This window comes from Pristiophorus japonicus, chromosome 6 (genome assembly GCF_044704955.1).
Source record: "Pristiophorus japonicus isolate sPriJap1 chromosome 6, sPriJap1.hap1, whole genome shotgun sequence".
Lineage (NCBI taxonomy): Eukaryota > Metazoa > Chordata > Chondrichthyes > Pristiophoridae > Pristiophorus > Pristiophorus japonicus.
The window spans coordinates 1,126,126-1,150,262 of NC_091982.1; the positions used below are offsets into that span (position 1 = coordinate 1,126,126).

Below are 24,137 nucleotides of genomic sequence, written 5' to 3' on the forward strand. Positions count from 1 at the left end.
CAGGCGGTTAAGAAAGCAAATGGCATATTGGCCTTCATAGCGAGGGGATTTGAGTACAGGGGCAGGGAGGTGTTGCTACAGTTGTACAGGGCCTTGGTGAGGCCACACCTGGAGTATTGTGTACAGTTTTGGTCTCCTAACTTGAGGAAGGACATTCTTGCTATTGAGGGAGTGCAGCGAAGGTTCACCAGACTGATTCCTGGGATGGCGGGACTGACATATCAAGAAAGACTGGATCAACTGGGCTTGTATTCACTGGAGTTCAGAAGAATGAGAGGGGGCCTCATAGAAACGCTTAAAATTCTGACGGGTTTAGACAGGTTAGATGCAGGAAGAATGTTCCCAATGTTGGGGAAGTCCAGAACCAGGGGTCACAGTCTAAGGATAAGGGGTAAGCCATTTAGGACCGAGATGAGGAGAAACTTCTTCACCCAGAGAGTGGTGAACCTGTGGAATTCTCTACCACAGAAAGTTGTTGAGGCCAATTCACTAAATATATTCAAAAAGGAGTTAGATGTAGTCCTTACTACTAGGGGGATCAAGGTGTATGGTGAGAAAGCAGGAATGGGGTACTGAAGTTGAATGTTCAGCCATGAACTCATTGAATGGCGGTGCAGGCTCGAAGGGCCGAATGGCCTACTCCTGCATCTATTTTCTATGTTTCTATGTTACACATGGGCTGCACACGCGCGAAAGCCCAGAACAGGCGATCTGACAAGAATCTTCTTGACAGATCCTCCGCACGTGCAAGAAATGGACATTTGCTGGCGGAGAGTTGGGCTATTACCCAGCAAATGCCCATGAAACCGTTACGGTTGGTAAAAGCAGGCCTTACCAATGTGATGGTGAAAATAAATAATAATTTAAAAAAAAATCAATTTAAAGATTCAAAAACCTGTAAAATAAGTTTTAGTTTTGGCCCCTTGAACAGTGTTTCAATTTATTTTACAAATACTAAAAATTTTGTTTTAAATGTAATTGAATAGTATTTTCATTCATTCATTTTAATCATGTAATTTTTTAATTTTAGTGCTGTAAAAATGTGTTTTTTGGTTGATTCCTATTATGCTTATGGGGATTCCATATTTAACTAGAATCTTCGTAAGTATAATGGGAATCCCTTTTCTGAATGGTTGGGCTGGCTCACATGATCCCACGGCCACTTGCGAACCACATGTGCCCCTGGATCCAGGACCATCAGGCAGGTGCGTAGATTTATTGTGGTTCGGAGACATCGCTTGCGGGAAGTCTCCGACCACAAATTCATGTCCACTATTTTAGACTGCTTTTTCCTTTTAGTACACTTACTCTAACCGCCCACCCCCGCAACCCCTCCCCCCACCTTACTAATTTAAATCCTCCAATTCTTCTATTTAGCGTCTCTGTGGGAATATTGTAATCACTTTTAGTTTAGGTTAAGCCCATTCTGTCTATAGAGCTTTCTTCTGCCTTAGAACTTCAGTATCCTAGGAATCTGAAACTCTCCCTATCTTTCTAGCCACACATTGATGTATCTAATCTGTTTCTCCCAACTTGTTCTGCTACTGGAAGTAATTCTGCAATTAATACTCTCGAAATCTTGCACTTTAATCTAAACCTAACTCCTCAAAATATCACCAGAAGACCTCCAAGCTTTCCATTATCGGTGGTTTCTATATGACAGAGGAATTAGAGAGGAGCGAATGAGGAGAGGAGGGGGAAGAGAGGGGATGTGAGGAAAGAGGAGGGGGAATGAGGGGAGGGGAGAGAGACAGATTTCTTTTGGGGAGAGGAAAATAGTCACTTAATGTTATATTTATATATGGTTTTTCAATCTGTCACAATGTTACATTTACAGTGCCACCCACTCATACAACACCTTTGGAATGTTGATACCACTCAATGTTTCAATAGATAATATATCATTGACTGAGTGCATAGGGAAAGACAATGTTCCCTATTTGGAGAGTCTGTTACAAGGGATTATCAATTTAATATTGTGTCAGAGTTGGAGAGATTAGAAAACATTATGCAGAGGGTTGCTGGAGCATGAGATGCTTTGCCACAAAGAGTGATTGAGACAGAAAAACACACTTTTAACAGAATACTTGATAAGTATTTGAAGCAGAAGAATATACTGAGCTTTGGGAAGACAGTGGGAAAACTTCTTCACCCAGAGAGTGGTGAACCTGTGGAATTCTCTACCACAGAAAGTTGTTGAGGCCAATTCACTAAATATATTCAAAAAGGAGTTAGATGTAGTCCTTACTACTAGGGGGATCAAGGGGTATGGCGAGAAAGCAGAAATGGGGTACTGAAGTTGCATGTTCAGCCATGAACTCATTGAATGGCGGTGCAGGCTCGAAGGGCCGAATGGCCTACTCCTGCACCTATTTTCTATGTTTATATGTTTCTATGTTAGGCCACAGCTGGAGTATTGCGTGCAGTTTTGATCGCCATATTATAGGAAGAACGTGATTGCACTAGAGAGGGTGCAGAAGAAATTTAGTAGGATGCTGCCTGTAATGGAGAATCTTAGTTATGAGGACAGATTGGATAGGCTGGGTTTGTTCTCATTGGAACAGAGGAGGTTGAGAAGAGACCTCATTGAGGTGTGCAAAATATTGAGGGTCTGGACATAGTGGATTATAAAGGTCGATTTCCATTGGTGGAAGGGGGCATAGTTTTAAGGTGGTTGGTGGTAGGTTTAGAGGAGTTTTGAGCAGGGCGGGGGGTTCTTTACAGAGGGTTATGGGGATCTGGAACTCGCTGCCTGGAAGAGTGGTGGATGCAGAAACCCTCACCACTTTTAAGAGATGGTTGGATGGGCACTTAAAGTGCAGTAACCTGCAGGGTTACGGACCTAGAGCTGGTAATTGGGATTAGACTGGATGACCTTTTGTTGGACGGCAGAGATATAATGGTAAGTACTGCAGGGAATAGAATACGGCCAGCATGATCTCCTGGACTAGTTTCGATCGCCTGGATGGGTCGGAGAGGTATTTTCCCAAATTCTTTCTCCCTAAATTGGCCTGGATTTTTATCTGGTTTTTGCCTCTCCCAGGAGATCACATGGCTCCGGTTGGGGTGGAGTGTAGAATGTTTCAGTATAAGAGGTGTCACAGTTGTGTGAGGCGGACTGGTTGAGCCGGCTGCTTTTGCCTTTCCGTCATAGTTCATAGGTTTATATGTAACCTTCAGGGCTGCTGACCAAGGGCCGTGCAGCTCTTTGTCGTTCTGCGCTGTAGATTTCTATGTTTCTATGTAGTCTTATACCCTACAACTTCTGTCCAGCCTCATGTTCTGAAAGATGACCAATAGTAGGTAACCCAATATATATTTAGATCTATGGAGTTTCTCACATGGGGATGTACTCTGTCCCTGTACAAAGAATCTGCTGTGACTCTGCACTCCTGCTCGATGTTGGACATAAAGCATAACCTGAGCATCCGCGGTGGAATCTGCCTAAACAATACTGAATCGAGTCCAAACCAGTTTGTTTCCATACATCACCACAGATATCCAAATACACACTGCCCATTCATAGCTCTGTTTCTGAATAAACAAGAGCGATAACCATACAACTTGACTCTCCAGTTGATTTGCATTATAAGTATAATAAAGCTGTTTAAAGCTAAGCAAACTTTGACCTAAGAAAATTGTTCTTTAGTACCAAACAATATTTCCAGTGTAATGGAGAAAACCTTTCCAAGAATTTCCATTTTTCAAGTATGAGGACCCTGATCACCAGAAGTTTTTGCACTCTCCTTCCTAATGGTGGTATATAGAATAGAGGAGAGATAGCAACTGGCCAGCATTACTGGGTACTATTTGGGTCAGGGGGAAAGGAGGGTAACTAGAAGACGGATGTGGCTCACTTTCAAAGTATTTTATTGGCTGTGAAGTGCATTTGCAAGTCCTGAGGTGAAAAGTGCTATATGAACGCAAGTTCTTTGTTTCTTTCTTAAAACTTTTCCCTACTTCCTTTGTTGGTTCCTCCACCTAAGTTACTTGAACACGGTTATATGTGAGCATTTCAGCTCCAAAAGGTATTCAATTTTGCCTTACAGTACTGATGGCAAAATCTCTTTGAAACTAGCTGTTGATCAAGGGGTCGCAGCCAACCTTGTTGATCACCCCATGACATCTTTGAGGTTCTACAGCTACCTCTTTTAGAAGTGGTCATTATCATATTGCTGTTTCAGGCAGCTTGCTGTGTGCAAATTGGCTGCCACTTTTCCTATATTATAACAGTGACTACACTTAAAAGGCGGTTTGGGACTTCCTGAGGTCATGAAAGGCGTTATATAAATGCAAGTCTTTCTTTTTAAAATAGGTGCAGCACATCCTCAACTTGTTTTCCTAAGTTTTCTTTATATGGAGCTCTAATAGCTTCTGGCAAACTACAAAATCATAGCAACGTGTCCACAAAAACACAACGCACACCCCACAATATTATGTCAAAATCATTAACAGCGGATTCTTGAAGCTTGTGGCTAGTACAATATAATCCACCAGGGATAATGAATTGTCACTCACAAGAACCTGAGCAATTTAGCCAAAGTATAAATTCATTAAGACTGAGTCATAGAATCATCAAAAAATTACGACACAGAAGGAGGCCATTCGGCCCATCATGTCTGTGCAGTCCTCTCATTTGAAAATTACCTTGACGTATACATTCTACTCTCTATACATCTATTTGGATGTTTGTCAGGAGCACTAGATTCTTTCACTGTATAAGAATTTCCCATACTTCATCTGGAGAAGGAAAATCACAGAAGAATCTGCAATAATGGTAAAATAGGACCTTGTGTGAGAAAATGGAGCCTCTGTAGTGACCAAAGGAAATTGACTCAGGCCTATCCAAATGAACTTTGTAAAACATTTGAAAAGGAATCCTGGAAGAGAGAAAGCATGGAATGATCCACTTATCCAGAATCGAATCACAGCCTGCAACAGGAACAAATAAATAAGTGATAATCTCCAGTTTTGAATCTTATAATAGATAATCTAAATAAGAATGCACCTGAGAAATTCCTCAATGTGTGGCCAAAGCTGACCAAAATGAAGAATCTGTAGCATGCTTGAGGAAGACTGAAGGCCCCACCAATGCAAAAAGTGCAAAGCTTCTCTCTGTTTCGACAAAGCAACTATAAAAGGAGCAAAGTCTTTCAGAGTTCCAGACATTATGGCAATCCCTTTCATAACCAGGTTTGAAGGGAAGAACAGATCCTTCATCTAGGATTTTCCAGATCGTCAGGCTGCAGACTTTGTAGTTAGTGTAGTCTCAAGACCTAAACACTGCCCAACATCTCGGGGTCTCGACAGAAATAATTACGTCAATGAACAGTCAAGCTAATGCACCACCTGGTGTCCCACCAAACAGAAGTGGGTCAGATCGTCTGCTGTTCTCTTGAGGAGTGACTGAAGAACTCACACACCACCTGGTGTCTTACCAAGCATAAGTATGCAAGGTGACTGTCTGTTCCCTTAGGGAGTAATGAGAGAGAGGAGAGAGGAATATAAATGAAAGAAAAATAAGTAATTGAGTAGAGAGAAGGTTCATACTTGTCCTTGAGTAGTTGGACCTTGGTAGATATTTGAAGAAAAATAGTCAATTTCAAGTCCCAGATGAAATCATGATCCACCAAGCGACTGGCCCACCTGGGACTGGCAGTGGGGAGGGCCCAGTCAATTTTAAAAGCCGGGCATCATTAGCATGCTGCTGACCAATTTCTCGAGCAAAAGGACCTGGGAGTTGGCAGGAAATGGCTGCCCAGCCATTAAAATCAGGCGGCGAGTGGCCGTCACCAGAGACTAGTCCCCAGCACTATAGTAATTTTTCAGGAGTGGGGTCTGATGGGGATCACAATCAAGGGAGCGAGATTCTGACAGGGGAGGCCCAAGGTTTCCTTGTGGGGCCCGGAAGTGCAACCTATCGTAGGTTCTGGACCTTTTCTGGTCCTGGATCCACTTCCTGACAGCTTTGGTCTTGTGGTGAAGCCACCATTGCTCCCCCACTCAGGCCTCAGCTTAATATTATAGTCGGACCCCTATGACATAATCAAAGCCCAATCTGCCTATTTAAAGACGGACGCCACTGCGGATGTCTTGATGGGGTGGAAGCCAGTATGTACCCATTCTATTTTAACTGCTTCCCACCTGTTTTCCGCCAAGTGGGCAGGGGTTAAAATTCCCCCTTAAAGTCTATAATTCAAATTACCATTCGGGAGATGTTTCTTCCATTGAGGCAGAAATGAGCATTAAAACTGGCAGAAAGAGATAAAATGTAATTGCCAGTCAGTTCCCTTTTTGCACAGCTCTTTGTTTTCCATCTCAAGAAAGGTTTGGTTTCAAAAAATTTACTGCTGTTTGTTAAGGACTTGCTAATGAGCTTTCAAAGAAAGATATTGCAACTAATGACCAGGTATGGAATGGTTCACCCACTGCTGAAGGCTGCTGAGGGGGGCAGGTTCCACCTGGCACTAGGTGCCCATTCCATCAACTACGAACAATTTGACACAATTTACTAATTAGTTCTCTGGTTATTATTTCAACAGCATATCAATGACAGATGGCTCATGGTACTTTCGTCAGTTGCGCAGCACTTGCCTAAAGGGCAATTTAAACAGATGATAAGTAAACTATTGAAAAGCCCCAATGCGCTGCTTAGCTGTATACAGGTTGAAGCTCCCTTATCCAGAACTCCCTTATCCAGAACCACCGCTCGTCCAGAACCATTCCAGGCCACCAGGTGGAACATGCGCAGAACTCCGACTTGAACAAATTGAAGTCCTTCCTTACTGCTGACTCCCGCAATCGCTGGCCTGACCCCACGATCTACTCCCCCGCCGCCCCCCCCCCCACCATGATCTCTTTGCCGCACTCCCAGCCGCAAGCCAGCCAGGCCAATATTCCCTTGCTCAATACCTGTACCATCCAATTTAATATGACCAACCCTCATCCAGAAAAATCCCTTATCCGGAACAGGCCAGGACCTGAAGGTTCTGGATAAGGGAGGTTCAACCTGTATTTTGTTCTCCTTTATTGTTGTTTAACTAAATCAATACATAGAAACATAGAAAATAGGTGCAGGAGTAGGCCATTCGGCCCTTCGAGCCTGCACCGCCATTCAATAAGATCATGGCTGATCATTCACCTCAGTACCCCTTTCCTGCTTGCTCTCCATACCCCTTGATACCTTTAGCAGTCAGGGCCATATATAACTCCCTCTTGAATATATCTAACGAACTGGCATCAACAACTTTCTGTGGTAGAGAATTCCACAGGTTAACAACTCTGAGTGAAGAAGTTTCTCCTCATCTCGGTCTTAAATGGCTTACCCCTCATCCTTAGACTGTGACCCCCTGGTTCTGGACATGTACAAAAAAATGACAAAACAATATAAGAAATTAATTTAAATATATAATCTTCACAATAAATTCCACAAGCAGATGATGCCCTGCTGGAGGCACATTTGTGGAAACGCCAGGCAAGGTTACAGTAGGATGGCTGTAATACTTCTTCCTCCATCCTGTGATTAAATAGCTTTCCAACACTTGCTGTCAAAGCCCACACATGATTAGTGGCTATCTGTATGAGGAAATGACCATTGGCAAGGAAACACAACAGAAAAACCCACATAAAATAGCTGCACTACCAATGGATCTTTCCAATGACTAGGCCCGAGCAAAGCAGCTTACCACTGGGAAAAAGTTTGGAATTTAATTAATTTTGAAATAATGGCCAGAATTTTCCAGGGTGGTAGCAGGCATGATTGGTGACCGGTCGGGTGGGAAATTTGTTATTTTTGTCAGCGGGTCAGGACCGTTGTCATCCCGCCCCCATGCGCCTTTCCCCCAGGCACGTCTGGCAAGCGGACCAATTGAGATGATTAACAGCTAGTTGTCAGATCCATAACAGGCTTTTTTAAACTTACTTTTTAAATTTAACTGCATGGCCACAGCAGCCACACTGCTTGGGGACCACATCTGTCAACCTGAGGCGGGAGTTCAGTGGCCATTGCTCCAACTGATTACCTGACAACATCGAATGTACAGTAAAAGCTCCCACCTGACAGGTGATCACTTTCCTCGGGCAGAAGCTGTTACTCAGTCCATTTCCAGCACAGATTCTGCAGGCTGCAAGTCTTTCCAGCAAAGTCTCCATCCAGTCTCACCCCATTGGAAGAACTTCCTCACCATTAATAGAATGCTTCTGTCATCTGTACTTCACCTGCCATCTATTCCATCAACATGGATGCCGTTTATACTAGCTCACCTTGGTTCTCAGAATCAGACCACGATCAGCCCAAATATAAGAGCACCAGGCACAACAACCTTCTCCGCAATCACCTGATGCTGCACAGGACACAGGGCATCAGCACCCGATCACATTGCTGCCCGGGAGGCCAGGGATGGCCTAATGATGGCCAGATTTAGTTAACTTTACGCTGTACACCCTGGCTGCCACATGATGCACCAAGTTGGCGCCACCCCACACCATAAAGCATTCCTACAATGCCCAAGCCATTCCTTTCATACTCATCACCAATGAGGTGGGTACTATTATGTCTCACTATTCACTGCAACTCACTAAGCCACTTCCAAAGGTGCACACAAATCTGTTCAACAGACCGGAAAGCGTTGAAAATAAAGATTTGTTATGCATGACACCACATTAACAGAAACTTTACATAAACATTGGATCAAACACCCAAGTGGCTACTCTTATGTGTTGTTAGTTGGTATGATTACACTAGGATGAGGAGTGGCTACTGAGATGGGGATGTGATAATGTAGATAGAGAGAAGTGGGATAGGTGGTGTTGCAAGATATGTCGATGTGAGTAAGGATCTGTAGAAGTAGGGTAGGGTAGGGAAGGCAGAGCACAGCAGGATGAAGTTGAGTGTGGCTTTGTACGAACGTTTCCTGCTCTAATGAATCATGGAAACATTTACGACACTGCACCCAGGTCCTCCTGAACACTTATGCCTGCTAGTTATCTCCTCTGCAATCTGCAACCAGGCTGTTTTGGTCTCCTGGGGAGGTTTCTTCCGCCCATCGGAAGGGAAGAGAACCTCCCTGCGTGCTCTGCCTCCCTCCATAAGCATATGGTGGGAGTCATGGGAGAACCTGGGTGCACCCTCTGCCTTGTGCAGTCATTGTCAGTGTTTGCAGCACTCCCATGCTGTAGTACACCGACAGCACTATGTTAGATTAAACATCAAATCTAATGTGACCATGGTCCTTTAAAGGTCCCAGCTGAAAACGCGTCATGAATGACGTCACCAGACCCGCTCCGTTTAATTGGGCCGGGTGATGTGCTGAGTGGGCTTAATAGTTCGTATTCAGCAGCAGAAAGGACCTACCAGAGAGGTCGAGATCTGCCATGGTCACCACCCGCACCAAGGTAGACAAAATTCCGGCCAATGAGTTTCTTTATTATCAGCAGAGATCTTAGAAGCAATGGTTTCAAATATGTATTGTTGGAGCTCACGGAATCAGGAACGAGGCAAGGAATCCAAGATGGCTTTGTGCATAATTACACCACCTAATGTACTGGACTATATAGACCAAGAAAACCCCAGTTTCAATTCCTGGTTTGTGCAGTATTAAACAATCCAGGCCAGGGCAGTAGTAAAGCAATAGAACTAGCTTCCATATGCCAGGCTCAGGGAAGGGAGATCAGCCATAGTTCTTGCTCCTGTTTATAATCCAGTGACTCTTTGCGCCTGATTGTTATCCATGGTATAAAAATGGACATGTTTGCACAGGATCAAGCTCAGTTGTGAATTCTCACAAAACTGAATAGATTGTCTAAGCTCACATTTAAAGAATGGCCACATATGCAATATACCAAAAGGCTGTCAGATCCACGGAGTTAATGTCCTCAGGACAGGCTGGAAGAAAATTAAGTGGGAACAGAGTGTGGAAAGCAAAGCAACAGGTCTTTAAAACTCAGATCTGGTACTGGGTCCCTCTCAGAAAAAAATGAATTCAAAACTAGATAGGTTTCAGATTGTGACAATTTTAAAAAGATAGTGAAGTTCTCTTTTGATGGTAATTGCTTATAGTCATCAGTCAAATAGGATGAAATCCTGTTGTCCAAAACCCATTCATATTGTTCAGTAAAAGTGAGATATATTGATCAGTTTCTATTTAAAAGAAGGAAGAATCTTTTGTTAGAGGAAAGAAGATAGAATGTCTCAAAGTTAAATAATGAGATTGCCTGCTCTCTGGGACTATTCACTGGCACTTTAAACATCTGAACAGCGCCTGAGAGAATGTGATCCAGTTACTCTTTAATATTCTTTCAGTAAGCCTTAATTAAATGAAGTTGACTTTTTTCATGGGAAAACATTCAGCGGATTGAACAGGGTAACAGCTATTTACCAATCAATTGTTTACAGCCCCCATGCATCTACTCAAACTGCTCAGCTGCTCCCTTCCGGCATGATAGATCATTTGGTTATAGTGATCACTGGAGTATCTTCCCAAATCGATTGTAAGAACTGAATTCCATTGCAACTGGATTTAAATCCTGAAAGATGCACAGAAATGTTTTTCAATTAAGGGGCACTACCTTATTAACACTGCAGCATTGCCATAGGCATAGTTAGCATATTGGCAACAATAAACTATAGCAAAAAAAACACATTTAAGCTACTGATGTAAATACTGTACAATACATTTCTTAATGTGATACCCTTCACTCATCACCTCAGATTGCTCTCATCACTAATACCAGTAACAGAACTCTGATCATCATTACTTCATCATGTTGTTGTATAGCTCAAAATACTTTTTTTTTTACAGACGCAACCCTGTTATTGAAGGACAACGGCCACAAGTACAGCCTTTTTTTACTTAATGTAATATAAACACATACACACACACACCCATATAGATATTTAAAATGTCTGTCTCTAAGGATGATGATGTATATGCTAAAGCAGTTCAGTTACTTTACCATGCTGCAATAACGGGAGTAGCTGAAAAGACCAATTCTTGAGTGGCAGTTGTTGCCACAGATCATAGAATCTTGGAATCATATAGCACAAGAGGACATTCGGTCCATCATGCCTTTGCCAGCTCTTTGAAAGAGCTATCCAATTAGTTCCACTCCCCTGCTTCTTCCCCATAGCCCTACAGATGGTGCCAATGTAAATCGTGGGGCTAGATGATGAAGCCTGTGAAGTATTAACTCTTAAGGCTTAATGCGATTTAAGAACATAAGAACATAAGAATTGGGAACAGGAGTAGGCCATCTAGCCCCTCGAGCCTGCTCCACCATTCAATAAGATCATGGCTGATCTGGTCGTGGACTCAGCTCCACTTACCCCCCCATAACCCTTAATTCCCTTATTGCTTAAAAATCTATCTATTTTTGACTTGAAAACATTCAATGAGCCAGCCTCAACTGCTTCCTTGGGCAGAGAATTCCACAGATTCACAACCCTTTGGGAGAAGAAATTCCTTCTCAACTCGGTTTTAAATTGGCTCCTCCGTATTTTGAGGCTGTGCCCCCTAGTTCTAGTCTCCCCCACCAATGAAAACAACCTCTCTGCCTCTATCTTGTCTATCCCTTTCATTATTTTAAATGTTTCTATAAGATCACCCCTCATCCTTCTGAACTCCAACGAGTAAAGACCCAGTCTACTCAATCTATCATCATAAGTTAACCCCATCATTTCTCGAATCAGCCTAGTGAATCGTCTCTGTACCCCTTCCAAAGCTAGTATATCCTTCCTTAAGATGACCAAAACTGCACGCAGTACTCCAGGTGCGGCCTCACCAATACCCTGTACAGTTGCAGCAACACCTCCCTGCTTTTGTACTCCATCCCTTTCGCAATGAAGGCCAACATTCCATTCACCTTCCTGATTACCTGCTGCACCTGCAAACTAACCTTTTGGGATTCATGCACAATGAGTCACGCCCGGCAACCAAATTTTAATTTGATTTTATGTTTTAAAGTTTAATTTGTTTTAATTGCCGGTGCTTTTAGTGTCCCCCTCCCCTTTTATAGGGGGCACTGGAGAAAAAAAAGTGATTTTAGTGCCCAAATAAAAACAAACAAAAAAAAGAAAAACACACAAAAAAAAACACAAAAAATAAAAAAAAGGGCCTTGTAAATGTCTGGTGTGTCATCCAGGGCGGGTGGCACGGTTTAATGTTTATGTTTTTTCAGGTAAACTCCAAAAGAGTTTCATGCACAATGACCCCCAGGTCCCTCTGCACCACAGCATGTTGTAATTTCTCCCCATTCAAATAATATTCCCTTTTACTGTTTTTTTTCCCAAGGTGGATGACCTCACACTTTCCGACATTGTATTCCATCTGCCAAACCTTAGCCCATTCGCTTAACCTATCCAAATCTCCTTGTAGCCTCTCTGAGTCCTCTACACAACCCGCTTTCCCATTAATCTTAGTGTCATCTGCAAATTTTGTTGCACTACACTCTGTCCCCTCCTCTAGGTCATCTATGTATATTGTAAACAGTTGTGGTCCCAGCACTGATCCCTGTGGCACACCACTAACCACTGATTTCCAACCGGAAAAGGACCCATTTATCCCGACTCTCTGCTTTCTGTTCGCCAGCCAATTCTCTATCCATGCTAATACATTTCCTCTGACTCCGCGTACCTTTATCTTCTGCTTTCCTCTTTGCTCTCTTCTCTTTCATCTTCCTTAGCCACCTCTCCATCTTCTTTGGCTCCACAATGTAGCATAGTCCTCCAGTGTAGCCTGATGTTAGCCACATGTTCCCAAATTATGGTATCAATGTCAAAAGGTTTCAAGTCCATCTTACAAACATCTTTAAACCCAAGTTCTTCATACAAAAGATCCTTTAGAATACGCTCATCTTTGACCAAATATAAATGGCCAAGTCACCAGTGGCATCTGTGCTTGAGAAAAGTTATTAGACTTGGCAATTCAGATTCCTCGAGCGAAGGCTGGGTCATTGAATATATTTAAGGCGGAGATGGATTTTTGAGTGATAAGGGAATAAAGGTCTATGGGGAGCGGGCAGGGAAGTAGAGCTGAGTCCATGATCAGTTCAGCCATGATCTTATTGAATGGCGGAGCAGGTTTGAGGGGCCAAATGGCCTACTCTTGCTCCTAGTTATTATGTTCTTATGTTTGGTAACAGGAACATTGCCTTCCCATTTGATATTTAGTATACGACAGAGACAGTGGATGCATGAAGAGTTTAGGTGTCTGCTGAAGATGATCCATATCTTGCTGCTATATAGAAGCATGCTCAGAACGCTTGTTTGGTAGACCCGTGTCTTGGTATTCAATGTTAATTTCCTATTATTGCACGGTTGCTTCGTCAATTGGATGAATGCGGTTGCTGCCCTTCCGATGCGAACGTTTAACTCATCATTGTCGTTCATGAATGTATTATATACTAGCAGATCTCCCATCATGTTACTGATGGTAAGTCAGACAAAATGTTATTGTATAAGAAAGTGAGCATGTTGGTGAAGGTAACATTTGGGAGATGTTGGCTTTGTGATGGTTTGGCAAGTGGTATGAGAAGAATTTCTGAGACTGGCATGTGAGGTGTATGGAAAGGTAGTGAGACGTTGGGTGAGAAGGTATTGAGAATTTGGAGGGGAAGGGTACCGAGGTAGAGAGCAGTCGGGAAAGGTCATGCGTTCATAAATTAAATAAACAAAGTGGCAGCTCAGCTGGATGGCAGACACCCCAAAATGAATGAATTAAATAAATATAAATACAGCAGTTTTCTTGTTTTGTAGCCTGTGCTTCCTTTCCTGATTTCTGTTCCTGAACTGTTTGCGGTGTTAAGATTTTCAGTCTTCAGTTCTGTGGCTATCAGAGGTACTGCATTTGGGAGATGTCACCAAGTAGGAGAAGGTTAGTTTGCAGCATGACACACAAGCGTCATCATCGTTAACATTGGAATTCCCATTATAAATGTTCACATAGCAATTTTATATTAGAAAATGCTGACATAAAAGTATTGCTCAAAATTTGTGACACAATGAAGCACTAGCAATGTGGACAGAAATGTGTGAAGTCATTAGATTTATATATATTATGTTGAGACCCACGTACTCAAAAAGAGAAAGGACTGTAGAACATAAGAACATAAGAATTAGGAACAGGAGTAGGCCATCTAGCCCCTCGAGCCTGCTCCACCATTCAAAAAGATCATGGCTGATCTGGTCGTGGACTCAGCTCCACTTACCCTAATGATGAGACAGAACACCTCTTTCTTTGTACCAGTGACAATTCCAAACACTCGCTGCTCAGATAACGCATGAGCCAGATATAATACAGAACTCCCCTACAAGAGCTTGAACAATATCTTTCAAATGTACCCATTAAGCACCCTGTACATCATCAGTATGGTATTCCTCACATTCTGTATCTTTGTGGCTTCTCAGATATAGATTGCCATGTTAGTAACAGTTTGTGCTGTTTATGGACAAGATCTTTAACATGGTAACAGTCTTTATCCATCAACTAGCCCACATACAAGAACACGTTTCAGATATAAAAACAAACCTGAAATTTCTTTCTTTCCCTCTTTCAATTAATGTAAGTTTTTGAGCTTGTGTCAATAGCAAATGTGTTTTTCCATCAGAAAAAGTAATTCTCACCAAAAACAAGACCAATGACCAGGCCAGCCTCCCGAAACTGCAACTTATAAAGAATGTTGCAGCCCACGTGCTCTCCCTCACGAAGTTATTTTCCCCATAACCCCTCTCCTTGCCAAGCTCTATTGGTTTTCTGTACCCAACAATTCTATTATAAAATCCTCAATCTGGTGTTCATATTCTTCCATTGTTCATCTAACCCCATCTCTGCAATGTCATCCAGCTGAGCATTCCTATACCAATCCTCTGCTCTTCCAACATCACATTACTTTGTGTTCTCCACTCAATGACAGTTGATTCCTGCAGATACTATTGACCTACCCTCTTCAATGCAGTCCTAAAACCGTTTTCCCTCACCATCTCCAGCCCTACGCTGAAAACCCTCCCTAGCCCTTCTCTTTAATGGTACTTTCTTCCCCAGAACCTGTTTTTTCTGCTTTTTTCTCCTGTTTGGCTTGCATCTTTTTGTAAACCATTCAAAAACACTGTTCTCTACAAAGAACCCTATAAAAAGAGTGGTTATTAATGTATTTATAGACCATTGTAATTCAGTGTTGACACTGGTCTATTTAACATACTTGTACCAATACACTAGAGGAAAAATTGTACTTTTGGCAATGTGCTTTGATGGTATGCCAACACACGCCTTGTGTGATACTTTTAACTCATCATCTCAAACTGTGTCCACCACTACTTCCACAAATGATAGGCCTGTAACCATCATACATCACTCTCATGTGATAGCTCATAATGTACTCGGCATGCAGAACCCAATTTTGAATGGAAATAAAGTATCTATAATTGTACTACTTGGTGTTAATCCAGAGTATGGAAACGTCACATGCCCACCTTTATTTTTTACTCAAGTCCTGGTGCAAACACTGGTGGCACCTCACACAAACTTGCACTGTACTCAGAACATCTCATGGCTATCATAGACATACTTCAAAACTGTCAAGAATAGAGAATCCTGATAATATACATTGCACAGAATTTCAAAAACATGGGAGTTCACTGGTCACAAACACAATCCTTACACAACAGCACAATACCCGCTAACATATGCTTAGGGGTTGAAATTGGTTATGGCCGTTTTTGAGGCGGTGACACTGCCTGAGTGCTGATTTTAGCGGCAGGCGTTAGATGCAGCCTCAAAATGCCAAATTCAGTTTTCATGCCCAAAGATGAGAGAGCAGCGCTAATAACATAAGAAATAGAAGCAGGAGTAGGCCATTTGGCCCCTCGAGCATTGCACACTCATCCTCGAGCACCAACGGGGCAGGAGGCCTCTCATGACGGAAGGCTGCCAGCATGCGAGCTGGAAAAATGGGAAGAAACCTCTGCGACACCCACACTTTCCCAATGGTACAACTAGTAAATAAATGTTGAAATAAAGAAAAAAAAAACTTACCTTGATCACTGGGCAATTCCGCCCAAGGTCCGCTATGTTCACACTACTTTTTGCAGGCTGTACAAACGCCTGCCGGTAAGGCCACCTTAGAAACGCAATATCGTGACAGCACGCTGGATGACATCACCATGTGGGTGGCATTAAAGGGCACAGCATTACCTCTTGGCGCCTACACCAAAGACCAACTCAATTTTGACGGAGGTGTAAATGCCGCTTACCGACGACAGTAGGCCTTTGCCGCCCATTGCCGGCGTTACCAAGGGAATTTCAGCTCCTACACAAATTTGTCTACCGTACAAGGTGTTTTACATTACACTAAATTAGCACGCTATTAAATAAGCACAAGGAAAAGTTTCAAAGCAATAACCATCTAGTGTAGTTATACCATCTTGATGAGGTCAGGGCACTTAAGAGTATATTCAAGAAATGAGCAAAAATTGAAAATAATTTGTTTAATGAATATAGTCAATTCCACTTCAATATTCTGCTAGAACTCAGCAAGTGCCATGTTTAATATCCCATCTGAACTGGGTTGGCAGATTTTTTTTAAATTCATTTATGGGATGTGGGCATCGTTAGCAAGGCCAGCATTTATTGCCCATCACTAATTGCTCCAGAGAAGATGGTGGTGAGCTATCTCCTTGAACTGCTGCAGTCCCTGTGCTGAAGGTACTCCCAAAGTGCTGTTAGGAAGAGATTTCCAGGATTTTGACCCAGAAATGATGAAGGAACAGTGATATATTTCCAAGTTAGGATAGTGTGTGACTTCGAGGAAAACTTGGAAGTCATGGTGTTCCCATGCACCTGCTGCACTTGTCCTTCTAGGTGGGAGAGGTTGCGGGTTTGGGAGGTGCTGATCTTAGTTAGGGGTACAGATTGCCTCAGTGTTCCTAGGCTATGAAAGGGAAAATCTGTGAGGATTCCCACTCTTCACTATTTTATAGTGATCTCTGTTGTAAACTGTGCAGGCAGGAAATAGTTTACCAAAGATCACCATTTTGTCTCACACTTAAAAAATGGCTACTTGGCAAAGTACCAGATGGTGACCAGCACCCAGCAAGTGTCAATGCCTTCCGGTGAGGAGGGTGAAAATTGGATAGGACATTTGGTTTTTTTTAAAAAGCATTCTGTAAAAAGTTTTATTTTAAAATCCATTTAAAAATCAGTATTTTCAACACCTTGCATTGATCACCGTATTCATGATTCTGTTTTTTTTTATGGTTTTAAAAATAAATGTGAACACTAAAATCTAGTATTGTGATGTAGCCCATTATTACTGCTCTGTACATTAGAACTGCACAATCACCAATGATGATCAGGACTACAGAGACAGCATGTCAGCTTGGTATTCACTCTGTAAACACAGTGAGAACATATATATGCATATTGAACAAATGTAACTTGGGCTGTTGTCTGTAACTCCAGTTACAATAGTCTTGCTTATATGCAAATAGTCTAAATTATAAATTCTTGTTCCAACAAAATCTCTTTGGGCACTGAGCTACTTAAGAAAACTGTAGTGTTTAAATTTGCTAGCTGGTGATCTACACACAGAACCTATGACAATAGATCTTGCCTTCTTGTATGCAGATAGGTTAGCTTTTAAAAAAAGATGTATTCCATATTTTGAAGGTCACATACATACTGAAGAGATGGTAGCAAGTAGAAAATATCAAATAGTTATGAATTTGCAGGGATCTGTACTTTCCAAGTGAAACCATCAGAACAGAACAGCTCCCCTTATGGCCGAGTGGGTTCAAGGTATCGACACTCTTGTAAAAATACTACAGACCAGAAGGCTCAGGTTAGATTTCTTGTGCTGTAACATTTGTTATTACATGCCAATCAGTAACAAACGACAAAGTATTCAGCACTAAATAAATGTGCTCTTTACTACATCATTTTAATTCTATACTGCAGCTGTCAATCATACAAAGAACTGCCAGATCAGAGTGGATAGACTGGGAACACCGTGTCAATATTTTTCAATTCAATTATCATTCCACCTTCCTCCTCAAACAAAAAAAAACTTAATGCTCAAGAACACTCCATCAACTACAAAATTTTAAATAATAGCCTCTAATACATGAAATCCTTGTGAATTGTGCTGCGCCATGTTGTTAGGTTAGCAGACTTGCTGTGGTGTTAATGGCAGGCGCTTCTATAGAAACATAGAAAATAGGTGCAGGAGTAGGCCATTCAGCCCTTCGAGCCTGCACCACCATTCAATAAGATCATGGCTGATCATTCCCTCAGTATCCCTTTCCTGCTTTCTCTCCATACCCCATGATACCCTTAGCTGTAAGGACCATATCTAACTCCCTCTTGAATATATCCAATGACCGGGCATCAACAACTCTCTGCGGCAGGGAATTCCGCAGGTTAACAACTTTCGGAGTGAAGAAGTTTCTCCTCATCTCAGTCCTAAATGGCCTACCCCTTATCCTAAGACTAGCCCCTAGTTCTGGACTTCCCCAGAATCAGGAACATTCTTCCCGCATCTAACCTGTCCAGTCCCGTCAGAATCTTATACGTTTCTATGAGATCCCCTCTCATCCTTCTAAACTCCAGTGAATAAAGACCCAGTTGATCCCGTTTCTCCTCATAGGACAGTCCAGCCATCCCTGGAATTGGTCTGGTGAACCTTCGCTGCACTCCCTCAAAAGCAAGAACGTCCTTCCTCAGATTAGGAGACCAAAACTGAACACAATATTCCAGGTGAGGCCTCACCAAGGCACTGTACAACTGCAGTAAGACCTCCCTGCTCCTATACTCAAATCCCCTAGCTATGAAGGCCAACATACCATTTGCCTTCTTCACCCCGTGCTGTACCTGCATGCCAACTTTCAATGACTGATGTACCATGACACCCAGGTCTCGTTGCACCTCCCCTTTTCCTAATCTGCTGCCATTCAGATAATATTCAGCCTTCATGTTTTTGCCCCCAAAATGGATAACCTCACATTTATCCACATTATACTGCTTCTGCCATACATTTGCCCACTCACCTAACCTGTCCAAATCACCCTGCAGTCTCTTAGCGTCCCCCTCAGAGCTCACACTGCCACCCAGTTTAGTGTCATCTGCAAACTTGGAGATATTACACTCAATTCCTTCATCCAAATCATTGATGTATATTGTAAATAGCTGGGGTCCCAGCACTAAGCCCTGCGGCACTCCACTAGTCACTGCCTGCCATTCTGAAAAGGACCCGTTTATCCCGACTCTCTGCTTCCTGTCTGCCAACCAGTTCTCTATCCACGTCAGTACATTACCCCCAATACCATGCGCTTTGAATTTGCACACCAATCTCTTGTGCGGGACCTTGTCAAAAGCCTTTTCAAAGTCCAAATACACCACATCCCTTGTCCACTCTGCTAGTAACATCCTCAAAAAATTCCAGAAGATTCGTCAAGCATGATTTCTCTTTCATAAATCCATGCTGACTTGGACCGATTCTGTCACTGCTTTCCAAATGTGCTGCTATTTCATCCTTAATGATTGATTCCAACATTTTCCCCACGACTGATGTCAGGCTAACCGGTCTATAATTACCCGTTTTCTCTCTCCCTCCTTTTTTAAAAAGTGGTGTTACTTTAGCTACCCTCCAATCCATAGGAACTGATCCAGAGTCGATAGACTGTTGGAAAATGATCACCAATGCATCCACTATTTCTAGGGCCACTTCCTTAAGTACTCTGGGATGCAGACTATCAGGCCCCAGGGATTTATTGGCCTTCAATCCCATCAATTTCCCTCACACAATTTCCCGCCTAATAAGGATATCCTTCAGTTCCTCCTTCTCACTAGACCCACTGTCCCCTAGTACATTCGGAAGGTTATTTGTGTCTTCCTTCGTGAAGACAGAACCAAAGTATTTGTTCAACTGGTCTGCCATTTCTATGTTCCCCATTATAAATTCACCTGAATCTGACTGCAAAGGAGCTACATTTGTCTTCACTAATCTTTTTCTCTTCACATATTTATAGAAGCTTTTCCAGTCAGTTTTTATGTTCCCTGCAAGCTTCCTCTCGTACTCTATTTTCCCCCTCTTAATTAAACCCTTAGTCCTCCTCTGCTGAATTCTAAATTTCTCCCAGTCCTCAGGTTTGTTGCTCTTTCTGGCCAATTTATATGCCTCTTCCTTGGCTTTAACACTATCCTTAATTTCCCTTGTTAGCCACGGTTGAGCCACCTTCCTCGTTTTATTTTTACTCCAGACAGGGATGTACATGGATGAAGTTCATCCATGTGATCTTTAAATGTTTGCCATTGCTTATCCACCGTCAATCCTTTAATTATCCCTTGCCAGTCTATTCTAGCCAATTCACGCCTCATACCGTCAAAGTTACCTTTTCTTAAGTTCAGGACCCTAGTTTCCGAATTAACTGTGTCACTCTCCATCTTAATAAAGAATTCTACCATATTATGGTCACTCTTCCCCAAGGGGCCTCGCACAAGATTGCTCATTAGTCCCTTCTCATTACACATCACCCAGTCTAGGATGGCCAATAGACATATTGGTCTAGAAAACCATCCCTAATACACTCCAGGAAATCCTCCTCCACCATATTGCTACCAGTTTGGTTAGCCCAATCAATATGTAGATTAAAGTCACCCATGATAACTGCTGTACCTTTATTGCACACATCCCTTATTTCTTGTTTGATGCTGTCCCCAATCTTACTGCTACTGTTTGGTGGTCTGTACACAACTCCCACTAGCGTTTTCTGCCCTTTGGTATTCCGCAGCTCCACCCATACCGATTCCACATCATCCAAGCTAATGTCCCTCCTTACTATTGCATTAATTTCCTCTTTAACCAGCAACGCCACCCCGCCTCCTTTTCCCTCTGCCTATCCTTCCTAAATGTTGAATACCCCTGGGTGTTGAGTTCCCAGCCTTGGTCACCCTGGAGCCATGTCTCCGTGATGCCAATTACTTCATATCTGTTAACTGCTGTCTGCATAGTTAATTCGTCGACCTTATTCCGAATACTCCTCGCATTGAGGCACAGAGCCTTCAGACTTGTCTTTTTAACACCCTTTGTCCCTTTAGAATTTTGCTGTAATGTGACTCTTTTTGATTTTTGCCTTGGGTTTCTCTGCCCTCCGCTTTTCCTCATCTCCTTTCTATCTTTTGCTTCTGACTCCATTTTATTTCCCTCGGTTCCCATCCCCCTGCCATATTAGTTTAACTCCTCCCCAACAGCACTAGCAAACACCCCCCCCAGGACATTGGTTCCGATCCTGCCCAGATGCAGACCGTCCGGTTTGTACTGGTCCCACCTCCCCCAGAACCGGTTCCAATGTCCCAGGAATTTGAATCCCTCCCTTTTGCACCACTCCTCAAGCCACGTATTCATCTGAGCTATCCTGCGATTCCTACTCTGACTAGCACGTGGCACTGGTAGCAATCCTGAGATTACTACTTTTGAGGTCCTACTTTCTAATTTAGCTCCTCGCTCCCTAATTTCGTCTCGTAGGACCTCATCCCGTTTTTTACCTATATCGTTGGTACCAATGTGCACCACGACCAATGGCTGTTCACCCTCCCTTTTCAGAATGTCCTGCACCCGCTCCGAAACATCCTTGACCCTTGCACCAGGGAGGCAACATACCATCCTGGAGTCTCGGTTGCGGCCACAGAAATGCCCATCTATTCCCCTTACAATTGAATCCCCAATCACTATTGCTCTCCCACTCTTTTTCCTGCCCTCCTGTGCAGCAGAGCCACCCACGGTGCCATGAACCTGGCTGCTGCTGCCCTCCCCTGATGAGTCATCCCCCTCAACAGTATCCAAAGCGGTGTATCTGTTTTGCAGGGGGATGACCGCAGGGGACCCCTGCACTACCTTCCTTGCACTGCTCTTCCTGTTGGTCATCCATTTACTATCTGGCTGTGGACCCTTTACCTCCGGTGAGACCAACTCGCTAAACGTGCTACTCACGTCATTCTCAGCATCGTGGCTGCTCCAGAGTGAATCCACCCGCAGCTCCAGTTCCGCAATGCGGTCCGTCAGGAGCTGGAGGCGGATGCACTTCCCGCACACGTAGTCGTCAGGGACACCAAAGGCGTCCCTGACTTCCCACATAGTACAGGAGGAGCATAACACGTGTCTGAGCTCTCCTGCCATGACTTAACTCCTAGATTAAGTTAATTTGGCAACAACAATGCTAAATGTTACTTACTAATATAGAAAAGAAAAAGTAAAACTATTTACCAATCACCAGCCAATCACTTTCCCTCTTGGCTGTGATGTCACCCTTCGATTTCTTTCTTTTTTTTGCCTACTCTCCCCGCTGCAGCTGCACTGGCTGGCCTTTATCGGCCTCACCAACGCCTCGAACTCCCGCCTCTCCGACTGCCGCCGCATCTCGACGAACTCCTGCCTCACACGAACTCCCTGGACTGCCCGACTGCTGAGCCTTTATAGGCCGCTGCCTCTCGACGAACTCGCGCCTCACACGAGGCTCGTACTGTTGTTCTGGATTAAGTCTGGCTCACTATTTTACTGACGACTGGCAACAGTCTTTTCCTCTGCTCTGCGTTACGCCATTGCTGCCAAAAATCAAATCCATGCCTTTATTATCTCGAGACTTGACATCTCGAATGCCTGCCTAGTCAGCCTCCCTGCTTGCACCCTAAACAACTTCAGAATACTGCTGCCCATTTCCTTACCTGTTCATAGCCTCACACTTCCATTACCTTGATCATCACTAGGCTCCACTGGCTCCCTGTGCCCATACAAAAGATTTTCAAGAAACTTATCCTCGTCTTTAAATGCTTTCAGATTCACCCCACCTTAATGACCTCCTTCAAGCTTATTTCCACACTTTTGCTTCTTTGACACCATGTCCTTGTAACTCCCTCCCAAATCTCATTTGCCATACCTCCTCCCTCTGTCCATTCAAAGGCCTACTAAAGAATTTTCTATTGAACCATTCATCCCCATCCCTCATCTTCATTCTACCTATGTTTGTTCTTCCTGCTCAGTGTCCACTTCATTCATTGATCTGTGGAGCACTGGGATGCCTTGCCAACACGAGAAGTACTATATAAATGCAAATTATTGTTATTATGGCTATTATCATTCTTGATTGTGGACTAGCTGGATAGCTCCACTTGTATTATGGAGGTGTGGAACAGATTTGCAGGTCGCTCCACAAATGATTGTTCTACTTTTTTTCCGCAAGTGTCTCCAGTTTTTCCTAAAGTTCTTTCCATCCTCATTTCTTACGTTATAGGATCCGACACCCACTAGCCTTGATTTCCTTTCACTGTGGCTGAAGTCTGACAATAACTCCTTCTTCAAGTTTATCAAGTTCTTTGCAACCTGTATCACAGAGCCAAGCCTCTTTAGCCCCCTTGACAAATAGTTTCTATTTTACATCATTTACTAGCCTTGGTTTCAGAAGTTGGCTTCCTGTAGGGGAGAGTATCATGGTTTGTCTGTCAAATAGTTTTTGAGTTGGTGAGCTGTCCAGTATTTCACCACATGTATTGGACCAGTCAATAAAAGTAAATCAAGGGTCTGTGCCAGACTGTATTTTTGATAGGACTGCCTTTGAAATTTTAACAAAATTCTCTGCAATGCCATTTGACTGTAGATGCCTTGGTCAACTGGGGATGTAACTAAACTCGTTATTGTACAGTCGCTTTGAATTCCATTCTCTGATACAACCTAATTTGGAATGCCATGGCATTCAAAATGAGCTTTCATCTTTTCTTTTTCTCAATATTATTCAGTCCGTCAATTTCAAGGAAATCAGAATAATAGTCAGAACATAGGAGATAATCTCTTCTACTTGCTTCAAAAAAGATCACACCCTATTTTCTTATTTGATATTTGGTGATTTTCTTTCTGATTAGCTTCAAACTATTTGCATATATCACACATAGTTATCCATGTCCTTGTTCATCAAAGGCCAATTAGATAAATTCTGCACGTAATTTCTTCCCTCATTCTCATTGATATAGCTACCTTGCTTTCTAACTATCAATCCATCATGTATGCTTAGTTGACCTCTGATATTGAGTAGCTTGTTGAATCATGGTCCTTCGATCCTCAAATAGGAATAAGTATTGTAGCACAGCAATGTCTTTTTATCT

At 42.9% G+C, this 24,137-nt stretch overlaps 1 protein-coding gene across 4 annotated transcripts in view; it reads right to left on the minus strand.

Annotated features, from left to right (window-relative positions):
- Positions 1 to 24,137, minus strand: part of LOC139265520 (BCL-6 corepressor-like protein 1) — a 342,936-nt gene that overhangs the window by 172,752 nt on the left and 146,047 nt on the right. The gene's annotated exons all lie outside the window — the stretch shown is intronic.